This window comes from Chiloscyllium plagiosum, unplaced genomic scaffold, assembly GCF_037043375.1.
Source record: "Chiloscyllium plagiosum isolate Xiang-an unplaced genomic scaffold, Cpla_swu_hap1 HiC_scaffold_2, whole genome shotgun sequence".
NCBI lineage: Eukaryota > Metazoa > Chordata > Chondrichthyes > Orectolobiformes > Hemiscylliidae > Chiloscyllium > Chiloscyllium plagiosum.
The window spans coordinates 155,588,230-155,603,438 of NW_028270140.1; the positions used below are offsets into that span (position 1 = coordinate 155,588,230).

Below are 15,209 nucleotides of genomic sequence, written 5' to 3' on the forward strand. Positions count from 1 at the left end.
AACACAGCAGCCCAGGCAGCATCCGAGGAGCAGGAGAATCGACATTTCGGGCATAAGCCCTTCTTCAGGAATGCCCGAAACGTCGATTCTCCTGCTCCTCGGATGCTGCCTGGCCTGCTGTGTTTTTCCAGCGCTGCATTTTTCAACTCTGGTCTCCAGCATCTGCAGTCCTCACTTTCTCCTAGTCTCTACCCTGGGGAAATAACTTCGACCATCTGTTCTAACCAGGCCGCTTATAATGCTGTAAACTTCTGTCAAGTCGACCCTCAGTCTCTGATGGTCGAGTGGAAACAATTTGAGTCTCTCCAATCTCTCTCCCCATAGCTATAACCCTCCAAACCACTTAGCATCCTGTTAAGCCGTTACTGAACCCTCACCAAAGCCTCCACACCGTCCTGGCTAGCGTGACGACCAGAATTGTCTTCCTCCCCTTTTTATTTCTTAGCTCCCACCTCTATGGATTCTGCGTCTCTCCTCAAGCTCATTTCTTGCTGCTGGAGTTATCCCGTCCTGTGCTAACAGTGCCACCCTACCACCCTGTCTATACAGGCTGCCCTTTAGAAAAGTCATGGACCCATTAATCCCAGCTTAGATCTCTTTCTAACCATGTATCTGAAGTAGTTGTAAGACCATGTTCATTAACCTGTGTTTGTGCTGTTAATTAATCTATTTTGTTCCAGACATTATGTGCATTCTAGCAATGAACCTTGAATTTTTCCTTTTTGACATTATTTCTGGTATTGACCCGAGTTACTGCTGCGTTGCTATGTTTGTACACTCTGTCCCTTCTTGTCCCAGCCTGGGTATCATTATCTGAATAGATGGCCAATAATGCTGCCATACTCACTTACTCTCCCATCTCCTGAAGTTCTCAGGTACACAGGGAAAATGGGAATCCATTTGCCAACACTGAATTCTTTCACAATGATCTCCTCCTTTTCCCACGCTGCAGCAGCCCTGGGAGTGATTAGAGACATTCCATGGGTCCCTGGATTTAATCCCATTTCAGAAAAGCAAGCTGTGGTGTTTTACTCCTTTGTTTAATTTCATAAGATCCAAGTTACGCAAACCTGGGTGACAGATGCTGTGCCGGATGCGAAAGTTATTAAACCGTACCAAACATTTATTTTCCGAACGCAGCCACCGATCTGAGTAATGAGACAAGGCAGGACTTCACCTGAACCGGTCTGGAACCAGTCTTCTAGCGAAAAGGGTAAATAGGGTGGTCACTAGGACTTGGAACTAGTGATTGGTGGTGGTGGTGGGGGTGGGGAGGAGGGGGCTGGTGGGGTCAGGAAAGGGAAGGGAAAAGCAACAGAAAGTTTGGTGGTAAATGAAAAGGTTACCATGTGTACAGGAGGGTTTAACTACATGGAAGACTGTGAAAGTAGTAAAAAGAAAGCATAATTCAGCTATTATTATTGGAGATATTGGAATTCATGAAGAGGGTACAAAAGAAACCTAGCATAAGAGCACTTTAGCTGAATGCTTGTAGTATTTGTAACAAGGTAGATGTGTTAACAAACATCATTGTGTATGAATATGATTTAGTAGCCATTGTGGAGACATGGTTGCAGCAAGGTCATGACTGGGAGTTAAACATCTCTGGGCATAAGACTATTCAGAAGGACAGACAGGGAAGTAAGGGAGGTGGCATATCTCTGATATTTAAGGACAACTTCAGGGCAGTTGAGAGATCTTGCTTGTATGGAGAATAAGCCTGAATCCATTTGGGTGGAAATGAGCAATTCTAAGAATAATAAGTCACTGATGGGTGTAGTCTATAAGCTACCAAATAATAATATCACATTGAGGCAACCAATAAACAAAGAAATAACTAATGCCTGTAAAAAAAAAAATCATACAGCAATTATCACTGTGGATTTGAATCTATATGTCAATTGGTTGAACCAGTTCGGTCAGGGTAGCCTTGAGGAGGGGTTCATTGAATGTATCTTGTCTTTCTTGAACAATATGTAATGGAGCTGATGAGGGAGCAAGCTATCCTAGATCTGCTCCTTTGTAATGATACAGGAATAATCAATGATGTCATAGTCAGGGATCCTCTTGGAAGGGGCAATCACTGAATTTATAATACAGATGGAAATTGTGAAGATAAAATCCAGTACCAGCATCCTGTGCTTATACAAGGGAGACTACAATAGAATGAGGGAGGAATTGGCTAAGTTGGACTGGAAATAAAGACTGTCTGGTGGAATAGTGGAGGACTTTCAAAGCAATTTTTCAAAGTGCTCAGCAAAAGCATATTTCAGTGAAAAGGCTGGACTGAAGGAAAAGGGGTAACCTGCCAGAGGGGTCTAAGGAAAGAAGGGAGGCTATCAAATTTGAAGAGAAGTCATATAGAGTGACCAAGATCAGCAGGAAACTAGAAGGTTGGGAAAGCTTTAAAAGTCAACAGAAAGCCACGAAGAGCTATTAGGGAAAGTAAGGTAGAGTATGAGAAAAAAAACTAGCTCAAAATATAAATACAGAAAGCAAAGGTTTCTATAAATATATCTTTTAAGAGTCACTAAATTAAATATCAGTCCTTTGAAGATGAGAAGAGGGATTTAGTAATGCAACATGAGGAAACTGCCAAGATATTGAAAGGGTATTTTGTATCGGTCTTCACAGTGGAGGACAAGAATAAATTGCCAGTCACTGACAAAGAGACAAAGGTAAGTGAGGATCTGGAAACAATCATTATTACGGAAGAGGTAGTGTTGGGCAAGCTAATGGAGCTTGGGGTAAACACGTCTCCTAGCTCTGATGGAGTGCATCCCAGGGTACTAAAAGAGATGGTGGGAGAAATAGCAAGTGCACTGGTGATAATTTTCCAAAATTTGGACTCTGGAGCAGTCCTAGCAGACTGGAAAATAGCAAATGTGACACTACTGTTTAAAAAGGGCGGTAGATAAAAGGTGGGGCATTATAGACTGGTTAGCTTAACGTCTGTGGTGGGGACGATCCTTGAGTCTATGATCAAGGAAGAAATAGCAAGGCATCTGGATAGAAATTGTCCTGGTGGCCAGATGCAGCATGGGTTCATGAAGGGCAGGTTATGCTGAACTAATTTTTTGGGGAATTCTATGAAGACATTACAAACACGTTGGACAATGGGGACCCAGTTGATGTGTTGTACCTTCGACAAGGTGATGCCCAAGATGCTGCTGCATGAGACAAAGATGTATGACGTTACGGGTAAAGTATTAGTATGGATAGAGGATTGGTTGACTAACAGGAAGCAAGAATGAGGTTAAATAAGTGCTTTTTTGGTTAGCAATCAATGACTAGTGGTGTATCTCAAAGATCGGTGTTGGGGCCACAATTATTCACAATTTACAGAGATGATTTGGAGCTGGGGACCATGTGCAGTGTGTAAAAGTTTGTGCATGACACTAAGATGAATCATAGAATCCCCAGTGTGGAAACAGGCCATTTGGCCCAACAAATCCATACCAACCCACTGAAGAGTAACCCACCCAGACCCATTACCCTACGGGCTAATGCACCTACCCTACACATCCCTGAACACTATGGGCAGTTTAGCATGGCCAATTCCCCTGACCTGCACACTTTGGATTGTGTGAGGAAACTGGAGCAGCCAGAGGAAACCCACACAGACACGGGGAGAATGTGCAAACTCCACACAGACAGTTGCCCGAGGTGGGAATTGAACCCCAAGCCCCTGGCGCTGTGAGGCAGCAGTACTAACCACTGAGTCACTGTGCAACATTAAGTGGTAGGGCAAAGTGTGCGGAGGACTGTGAAACTTTGCAAAGGGACATAGATAATTTAAGTGAGTGAGCAAAGGTCTGGCAGATGGATTACAATGTTAGTATTTGTGAAGTCATCCATTTTGGTAGGAATAGCAGTAAAAAGGACTATTACTTGAAGTAAGAAATTGCAGCACGCTGCTGTGCAGAGGGACTTGAGTGGCCTTGTGTGTGAACCACAGAAGGTTGGTCTGCTGGTACAACAGGCTATCAGGAAGGCAAATGGAACTTTGTCCTTCATTGCTAAAGGGGTTGAGTTTAAAAGGAGCAAGGTTATGTTGCAGCTGGACAGAGTGCTGATGAGGCCACACCTGGAGTACTGTGTGCAGTTTTGGTCTCCTTACTTGAGGAAGGATGTACTGGTACACAAGGGTGTTGGCTTATGAGGAGAGAGGAGAAAGTGAGGGCTGCAGATGCTGGAGATCAGAGCTGATAATGTGTTGCTGGAAAAGCGCAGCAGGTCAGGCAGCATCCAGGGAACAGGAGAATCGACGTTTCGGGCATGAGCCCTTCTTCAGGAAAGGAGAGACTCGGTAGACTGGGAGTATATTCATTGGAATTGAGGGAGAATCTTATAGAAACATGTAAAATTATGAAGGGGATAGATGAGATAGAAGTAGAGAGGATATTTCCACTGGCATATGAAACTAGGACAATAGGGCATAGCCTCAAAATTAGGGAGAGCAGATTTAGGACTGAATTGAAAAGGAACTTCTTCACCCAGAGGATTGTGAATCTGTGGAATTCCCTACTCAGTAACGTGGCTGAGACTTCCTCAGTAAATGTTTTTAAAGCTAAGATTTTTTAAACAGTAAAGGAATCAAGGATTATGGTGAGAGGGCAGGTAAGTGGAGCTGAGGCTATGGAAAGATCAGCCATGATCTTATTAAAAGGCAGAGCAGACTCGAAGGGCCAGATGGCCCACCCCTGTACCTACTTCTTATGTTCTTATTTCTCGTGCATAAAGCCATGCTGACTATCCCAATCAGTCACTGCCTTTCCATATCCATGCAAATCCTATCCCTCAGAATCTACACCAACAATTTACCCATCTCTGACTTAAGGCTCACTAGTTTATAGGTCCCTGCCTTTTCCTTACAGCCTTTAAATAACAGAATCACATTAGATAATCTCCAGTCTTCCAACACCTCACCTGTGGCTGTCAATGATACAAATATCTCAACAATGAGGCCAGCAATCATTTCCCTAGCTTCCCATAAAGTTTGAGGAAACATCTGATCAGATCCCAGGGATTTATCTACCTTTATATGTTTAGACCATCCAGCACCTCTTCTTCCATAATGTGGATTCTTTTTCAAGAAATGCCAAGATATTTCCCCAAGTTCCCCAGCTTCCATGTCTTTGCCCATGGTAAATAGAAATATCTGTTCAGTAACTCACCCACGTCCCGTCCTGCGGTGGTGCATATAGATGGCTTCATTGGTCTTTAAGGGGCCCTATTCTCTCCTTTCGTTTTTTTTTGCCCTTAACGTACTTTAGAGTCTCCTTAATCTCATCCTTCATGACCCCTTTCTGCTTTCCTGAATTCCCTCCGTAGGGTTTCCCTCAATCCCAGCTGTCGATAACTGACACATACCTCCTTCCTTGCCTTTAGCAGAGCCTCCATATCTCTGGTCACCCACTCCTGTTAGCCTTGCCCTTCACACTAACGCCCGAGTCCCTGAACGCCCGTTAGCTCGCTTTTGAAGGCTTCCCATTTGCCAGGTGTCCCTTTCCCCCAATCAACTTTTGGGAGTTCCTGTCTAATACCATCAAAATTGATCTGGCCCCAATTTAGAACTTTAACTTGTGGGGCAGCCCTATCCGTTTCCATAACTATTTAAAAACTGATAGAATAATAGTCATAGAATCATGGAGTCTTGGAGATATACAGCAATGAAACAGACCCTTCAGTCTAACTCGTCCTTGCTGACCAGATATCCCAACCTAATCTAGCAATTGGCCCATATCCCTCTAAACCCTTCCTATGGGTCTCAAGGTATTCCCCCACTAACACTCTGCTTTTTAACCTCCTGCCAAACTCCCCCAATACTCACTCAGTAGGACTCCATCCCTCTCTCTAACTGTGTTGTTGGGACCAATGTGGACAATGACCTGTGGCCCCGCTTTGAGAATTTGCTGTAATCGTTCCGAGATGTCCCTGACCCTGGCACCAGGAGGAAACACCCCCGCCCTGGAGTCTCGCTCACAGCTAGAGAAAACCGCCCATCTGATCCCCCGATCAGAGAGTCCCCGATCAAAGTTACTCACTGGGACTTTGTGACACCCTGCTTTACACTGAGCTAGTTATGGCACCTCACCTTTACTTTGGGAAAGTTGTTCTAAAGGAGGTGTCTTTTCCATTGAACGTCCTGTGCATGTGAAAGGTGCTACATAAATGCAAATCTTTGTTACTGACAAGGCCAGCACTCACTGCCCTTCAACTGAGTGGCTTGCTCGGCCATTTCAAAGGGTAGTTAAGAGTCCACCACATTTCTGTGGGTCTGGAGTCACGTGTAGGCTGGACCAGGTAAGGCTGACAGCATTCCTTTCCTTGTAAACCAGGTGGGATATTATGATAATCAATGATACCTTCATGGTCCCCATCCCTGAGACCAGCTTTACTTTCCAATTTTAGTTTAAATTCCACTAGCTAACCCGATGGGATTTGAACCATTTGCATTACCACTGGGCTGCCTCCCTGTTAATCCGATAACCTCACAGTTGTGTTAGTTTAAGGACTGATAATCTCAAGCCACAGGTTTGAGTCCAGGCTCACTGACAGCGTTTCGAAGTCAGGGAGTAAACCTGGTGGGACTATGGGCACCCCAGGAGCTGGAGAGTGTTATTTCAATCCACCCCCAACCCAGTTTAATTTGGATGGTACCCTCCCCTCTCTCCCTTATCTCCCCTTAACCCGAATAAAAAGACAGACTGTGCAATGCAGTGGTAGTGTCGCTACCTCTGAGACAGGAGAACTCAAACTCCACTTGATGCGTCATGTCACCTCCAAGCCAGCTTCTTAGAAAATATCTGTAGCAAGTCGTGCAGGGTCTGGTGAAGTGGTAGTGTCCCTACCTCAGGGCCTGACCTGTTTAAGAGCTATGTTGCAACACTCTGGTCAGATTGATTAACAATATCTTCAGGCACATTGTGAGTAATGTAGAGAAACCCATCTGATTCACTAACGCCCTTCAGGGAGAGCTGATGTCCATACTTTAATTTTTTAAGAATTTTATTTACAAGATGAGGGCGTTGCTGGCTAGGCAGCATTTACTGCCCATCTCTAATTACCCAGGGGGCAGTTAAGAGTCAATCACCTTGCTGTTGGTCTGGAGTCACGCGTAGGCCCAGACCAGGTAAGGATGGCAGTTTCCTTCCCTAAAGGACATTAGTGAACCAGATGCATTTTCCCAACAGTTGACAATGGATTCAGGGTCATCATTAGACTCTTAATTCCAGGTTTTTTAAACAAACCAATTTAACTTCCACCACCTGCCAGGCCCCCAAAGGCATTAGCTGGGCCTCTGGATTAATATCCCAGTGACAATACCACTAGGTCATTGCCTAGCTCAGCCTAGCTAGCATGTGACTCGAGGGCCACAGTGATGGGGATGGTTCTGAGCTGCCCACTGACACACTGCTCTTCAGATGGGAACAGCGTGGTTCCCTCCTGCTACAGGGCCCATGTGAACTGGAGGAAGAGCCACTACATCTTGGCAATGGATCTCAGAAAGGATGACCAAACAGCAAAGACATCACCCAGGGAATAATTCAAAACAAAAACCGTTACATCAGCCATTATTTGTTGAGATGTTTCCTATTTGTAATGACCTCTAAGTGTTGTTCTGGAGACAGGCCAAAGCAACAATTAAGTTTGAGTCGCTTTGGCATGTGCACTGTGCAAATACACAAGACAGCACATGGTGTGGAGTGAGCACTGAAACGGGAATTCAATGAGAGGTCTCAGCAATGTCAGAGACTGGTTCATTTTCCTGCTTTGTTTTCCAGGCTTTGTCCCGTGATCACTGACCCTCCCTGATCACTGACCCCACCCTGACTGTCCCTGATCACTGACCCCACCCTGACTCTTCCTGATCACTGACCCACCCTGATCACTGACCCTCCCTGATCACTGACCCACCCTGATCACTGACCCCACCCTGACCCTCCCTGATCACTGACCCTCCCTGATCACTGACCCACCCTGATCACTGACCCTCCCTGACTCTCCCTGATCACTGACCCCACCCTGACCCTCCCTGATCACTGAACATCCCTGACTCTCCCTGATCACTGACCCCATCCTGACCCTCCCTGATCACTGACCCCACCCTGACCCTCCCTGATCACTGACCCACCCTGATCACTGACCCTCCCTGATCACTGACCCACCCTGATCACTGACCCTCCCTGATCACTGACCAACCCTGATCACTGACCTCACCCTGACCCTCCCTGATCACTGACCTCACCCTGACCCTCCCTGATCACTGACCCACCCTGACCCTCCCTGATCACTGAACCTCCCTGACTGTCCCTGATCACTGACCCCACCCTGACTGTCCCTGATCACTGACCTCACCCTGACCCTCCCTGATCACTGACCCACCCTGACCCACCCTGATCACTGACCCCACCCTGACCCTCCCTGATCACTGACCCACCCTGACCCTCCCTGATCACTGACCCCACCCTGACCTTCCCTGATCACTGACCCACCCTGACCCTCCCTGATCACTGACCCCACCCTGACCCTCCCTGATCACTGACCTACCCTGACTGTCCCTGATCACTGACCCACCCTGACTCTCCCTGATCACTGACCCTCCCTGATCACTGACCCTCCCTGATCACTGACCCCACCTTGACCCTCCCTGATCACTGACCCCACCCTGATCACTGACCTCACCCTGACCCTCCCTGATCACTGACCCACCCTGACCCTCCCTGATCACTGACCCCACCCTGACCCACCCTGATCACTGACCCCACCCTGACCCTCCCTGATCACTGACCCCACCCTGACCCACCCTGATCACTGACCCCACCCTGACTGTCCCTGATCACTGACCCCACCCTGACCCTCCCTGATCACTGACCCACCCTGACTGTCCCGTGATCACTGACCCCACCCTGACACTCCCTGATCACTGACCCCACCCTGACCCTCCCTGATCACTGACCCTCCCAGACCCTCCCTGATCACTGACCCTCCCTGACCCTCCCTGATCACTGACACACCCTGACCCTCCCTGATCACTGATTCACCCTGACCCTCCCTGATCACTGACCCCACCCTGGCCCACCCTGATCACTGACCCCACCCTGACTGTCCCTGATCACTGACCCCACCCTGACCCTCCCTGATCACTGACACCACCCTGACCCACCCTGATCACTGACCCCACCCTGACTGTCCCTGATCACTGACCCTCCCTGACTGTCCCTGATCACTGACCCTCCCTGATCACTGACCCCACGCTGACTGTCCCTGATCACTGACCCTCCCTGATCACTGACCCCACGCTGACTGTCCCTGATCACTGACCCCACCCTGACTGTCCCTGATCACTGACCCACCCTGACCCTCCCTGATCACTGACCCCACGCTGACTGTCCCTGATCACTGACCCTCCCTGATCACTGACCCCACGCTGACTGTCCCTGATCACTGACCCCACCCTGACTGTCCCTGATTCATGACCCTCCCTGACCCTCCCTGATCACTGACCCTCCCTGACCCTCCCTGATCACTGACCCACCCTGACTGTCCCTGATCACTGACCCTCCCTGACTGTCCCTGATCACTGACCCACCCTGACCCTCTCTGATCACTGACCCCACCCTGACCCTCCCTGATCACTGACCCCACCCTGACTGTCCCTGATCACTGACCCTCCCTGACTGTCCCTGATCACTGACCTACCCTGACCCTCTCTGATCACTGACCCCACTCTGACCCTCCCTGATCACTGACCCACCCTGACCCTCCCTGATCACTGACCCCACCCTGACTCTGCCTGATCACTGACCCCACCCTGACCCTCCCTGTTCACTGACCCCACCCTGACTGTCCCTGATCACTGACCCCACCCTGACTCTGCCTGATCACTGACCCCACCCTGACTGTCCCTGATCACTGACCCACCCTGACTGTCCCTGATCACTGACCCCACCCTGACCCTCCCTGATCACTGACCCACCCTGACCCTCCCTGATCACTGACCCCACCCTGTCCCTCCCTGATCACTGACCCACCCTGACTGTCCCTGATCACTGACACCACCCTGACTGTCCCTGATCACTGACCCCACCCTGACCCTCCCTGATCACTGACCCCACCCTGACTGTCCCTGATCACTGACCCCACCCTGACTCTGCCTGATCACTGACCCCACCCTGACTGTCCCTGATCACTGACCCTCCCTGACTGTCCCTGATCACTGACCCCACCCTGACCCTCCCTGATCACTGACCCACCCTGACCCTCCCTGATCACTGACCCCACCCTGACCCTCCCTGAGCACTGACCCACCCTGACTGTCCCTGATCACTGACCCACCCTGACCCTCCCTGATCACTGACCCCACCCTGACCCACCCTGATCACTGACCCCACCCTGACCCTCCCTGATCACTGACCCCACCCTGACCCTCCCTGATCACTGACCCACCCTGACTGTCCCTGATCACTGACCCACTCTGACCCTCCCTGATCACTGACCCTCTCTGATCACTGACCCTCCCAGATCACTGACCCCACCCTGACCCTCCCTGATCACTGACACCACCCTGACTGTCCCTGATCACTGACCCCACCCTGACCCTCCCTGATCACTGACCCACCCTGACTGTCCCTGATCACTGACCCTCCCTGATTCTCCCTGATCACTGACCCCACCCTGACTGTCCCTGATCACTGACCCCACCCTGACTCTGCCTGATCACTGACCCCACCCTGACCCTCCCTGATCACTGACCCACCCTGACCCTCCCTGATCACTGACCCTCTCTGACTGTCCCTGATCACTGACCCCACCCTGACTGTCCCTGATCACTGACCCTCCCTGACTGTCCCTGATCACTGACCCCACCCTGACTCTGCCTGATCACTGACCCCACCCTGACCCTCCCTGATCACTGACCCACCCTGACTGTCCCTGATCACTGACCCCACCCTGACTCTCCCTGATCACTGACCCTCTCTGACTCTCCCTGATCACTGACCCACCCTGACTCTCCCTGATCACTGACCCACCCTGACTCTCCGTGATCACTGACCCCACCCTGACTGTCCCTGATCACTGACCCCACCCTGACCCTCCCTGATCACTGACCCACTCTGACCCTCCCTGATCACTGACCCACCCTGACTGTCCCTGATCACTGACCCACTCTGACCCTCCCTGATCACTGACCCTCTCTGATCACTGACCCTCCCAGATCACTGACCCCACCCTGACCCTCCCTGATCACTGACCCTCCCTGACTGTCCCTGATCACTGACCCTCCCTGATCACTGACCCCACCCTGACCCTCCCTGATCACTGACCCACCCTGACTGTCCCTGATCACTGACCCTCCCAGATCACTGACCCCATCCTGACTCTCCCTGATCACTGACCCCACCCTGACCCTCCCTGATCACTGACCCACCCTGACTGTCCCTGATCACTGACCCACCCTGACTCTCCCTGATCACTGACCCACCCTGACTGTCCCTGATCACTGACCCCACCCTGACTGTCCCTGATCACTGACCCCACCCTGACTCTCCCTGATCACTGACCCCACCCTGACTGTCCCTGATCACTGACCCTCCCTGATCACTGACCCCACCCTGACCCTCCCTGATCACTGACCCACCCTGACCCTCCCTGATCACTGACCCCACCCTGTCCCTCCCTGATCACTGACCCACCCTGACTGTCCCTGATCACTGACCCTCCCTGATCACTGACCCCACCCTGACCCTCCCTGATCACTGACCCACCCTGACCCTCCCTGATCACTGACCCCACCCTGTCCCTCCCTGATCACTGACCCACCCTGACTGTCCCTGATCACTGACACCACCCTGACTGTCCCTGATCACTGACCCCACCCTGACCCTCCCTGATCACTGACCCCACCCTGACTGTCCCTGATCACTGACCCCACCCTGACTCTGCCTGATCACTGACCCCACCCTGACTGTCCCTGATCACTGACCCTCCCTGACTGTCCCTGATCACTGACCCCACCCTGACCCTCCCTGATCACTGACCCACCCTGACCCTCCCTGATCACTGACCCCACCCTGACCCTCCCTGATCACTGACCCACCCTGACTGTCCCTGATCACTGACCCACCCTGACCCTCCCTGATCACTGACCCCACCCTGACCCACCCTGATCACTGACCCCACCCTGACCCTCCCTGATCACTGACCCCACCCTGACCCTCCCTGATCACTGACCCACCCTGACTGTCCCTGATCACTGACCCACTCTGACCCTCCCTGATCACTGACCCTCTCTGATCACTGACCCTCCCAGATCACTGACCCCACCCTGACCCTCCCTGATCACTGACACCACCCTGACCCTCCCTGATCACTGACCCACCCTGACTGTCCCTGATCACTGACCCTCCCTGATTCTCCCTGATCACTGACCCCACCCTGACTGTCCCTGATCACTGACCCCACCCTGACTCTGCCTGATCACTGACCCCACCCTGACCCTCCCTGATCACTGACCCACCCTGACCCTCCCTGATCACTGACCCTCTCTGACTGTCCCTGATCACTGACCCCACCCTGACTGTCCCTGATCACTGACCCTCCCTGACTCTCCCTGATCACTGACCCACCCTGACTGTCCCTGATCACTGACCCCACCCTGACTCTGCCTGATCACTGACCCCACCCTGACCCTCCCTGATCACTGACCCACCCTGACTGTCCCTGATCACTGACCCCACCCTGACTCTCCCTGATCACTGACCCTCTCTGACTCTCCCTGATCACTGACCCACCCTGACTCTCCCTGATCACTGACCCACCCTGACTCTCCGTGATCACTGACCCCACCCTGACTGTCCCTGATCACTGACCCCACCCTGACCCTCCCTGATCACTGACCCACTCTGACCCTCCCTGATCACTGACCCACCCTGACTGTCCCTGATCACTGACCCACTCTGACCCTCCCTGATCACTGACCCTCTCTGATCACTGACCCTCCCAGATCACTGACCCCACCCTGACCCTCCCTGATCACTGACCCTCCCTGACTGTCCCTGATCACTGACCCTCCCTGATCACTGACCCCACCCTGACCCTCCCTGATCACTGACCCACCCTGACTGTCCCTGATCACTGACCCTCCCAGATCACTGACCCCATCCTGACTCTCCCTGATCACTGACCCCACCCTGACCCTCCCTGATCACTGACCCACCCTGACTGTCCCTGATCACTGACCCACCCTGACTCTCCCTGATCACTGACCCACCCTGACTGTCCCTGATCACTGACCCCACCCTGACTGTCCCTGATCACTGACCCCACCCTGACTCTCCCTGATCACTGACCCCACCCTGACTGTCCCTGATCACTGACCCTCCCTGATCACTGACCCCACCCTGACCCTCCCTGATCACTGACCCACCCTGACTATGCCTGATCACTGACCCACCCTGACTGTCCCTGATCACTGACCCTCCCAGATCAGTGACCCCATCCTGACTCTCCCTGATCACTGACCCCACCCTGACCCTCCCTGATCACTGACCCTCCCTGACCCTCCCTGATCACTGACCCACCCTGACTCTCCGTGATCACTGACCCTCCCTGACCCTCCCTGATCACTGACCCACCCTGACCCTCCCTGATCACTGACCACCCCCCCCCGCCCCCGACTGTTAAAAGGGTCAGCACTGGGCATCTGTTCCATTTGAAAATAAAATGTCCATTACACAAATGCAAAGGGAATTTTTGAATTTGAGCAAATCAGTCTACATTTTATCTGGCTCTGGAAGAATATTTGCTGGAATTTTGTACAGGAAAAATAAACATACAGAAATATTCTTTTTAATTTGCTGTCACTCGGAACGACTGATTTCCCAATCAAACAGTTAAACTGCATCTGCACTCGCCTGTTAATGCCATCAGACTCCTGCTATTAGTTTGGATAGGAATCAAGGGATTGCTAATGAGATTGGCTTTCTCTTTTTCTTTTTTCTAATTACAGCACTCGGTCAAATCTGTTCTGTGCAAGATGGTTCCTGATAGGGATCTCACTCCCACCACTCTCTACTGGAAATACACCCCTCTTCACAACCCAGGCAGCAACCTGGGAACTGAGGCAAGACCCTGGCCCACAGCAAGTGTAGGGGAGTGTGGTACAAGGGATGGGGGAGAGGTGGGGGGGTGAGGGAGAGGGAGAGTGCAGGAAGAGGGGGAGTGGGGGTGGTTGTTGAGGATAGGGAAGTGGGGTGGGGAGAGGAGAAGTGGGGGAGGGGTGGTGTGGGAGGATGTGTGGAGTGGGGGAGTGGGGGAGTGGAAGAGAGAGGGAGTCAGGAAGAGGGAGAGTGAGAGGGAGGGGGAGTGTAGGAGTGGGGCAATGGGGGAGTGAGGGGAGTGGTGGAGTGATGGGATGAAGGAAGAGAGGGGGAATTGGGGAACGGGGGGATGGGGGAGTGAGGGGAGTGGGGGAGTGGGGGTTAGGGAGTGAGGGAATGGGGAGATAGGGGAGTGGGGGGATAGGGGAGTGGGAGAACACAATAGGGGGAGTGAGGGGAGTGGGAGAGTAGGAGAGAGGGGGAGTGGGAGAGTTGGGGATGGAGGACTGAGGCAAGGTGGGAGAGAAGGGAAGTGGGGGAGTGTGTGGATGGGTGGTGTGGGGTAGTGGGAGAGAGGAGGTGTGGCAGAATGGGGGAGTGGGTGTGTGGGAGTGTGGGGAGTGGGGGAAGTGGGGATAGAGGATGGGTCAGTGTGTGGGAATGGGGGAATTAGGGTGTGGGAGTGTGTGAGTGGGGAAATGGGGAGGGGGGTGTGGGGGAGTTGAGAATGGGGAATGGGAGAGTGGGGTGTAGGGGAGTTAGAGAGTGGGGGAATGAGGGAGTGGGGAAATGAGGGAGTGGGGGTGTGTGGGAGAGTGGGGGGTGTGGGGGTTAGGGAGTGAGGGAATGAGGGAGTTAGGGAGTGGGGGAATGAGGGAGTGGGGGAATGGGGGAGTAGGGGTGTGTGAGAGAGTGGGGAATGAGGGAGTTAGAGTGTGGGGGAATGAGGGAGTGGGGGAATGGTGGAGTTAGGGGTGTGTGGGAGAGTGGGTGTGTGTGGGAGACTGGGGAATGAGGGAGTTAGGGAGTAGGGGAATGAGGGAGTGGGGGAATGGGGGAGTGGGGGAATGGGGGAGTGGGGGAGAGGGGGTGTGTGGGGGAGTG

General features: G+C 52.0%; 1 long non-coding RNA gene across 1 annotated transcript; it reads left to right on the top strand.

The window, feature by feature from the left end:
- Window positions 1-1,176: 1,176 nt before the first annotated feature.
- On the top strand, window positions 1,177-14,084 carry LOC148152027 (uncharacterized). The gene is made up of 3 exons (XR_015759228.1): window positions 1,177-1,213; window positions 2,557-2,678; window positions 14,015-14,084. It is a non-coding gene; the product is annotated as an uncharacterized LOC148152027 (long non-coding RNA).
- The last annotated feature ends 1,125 nt before the right edge of the window (window positions 14,085-15,209 follow it).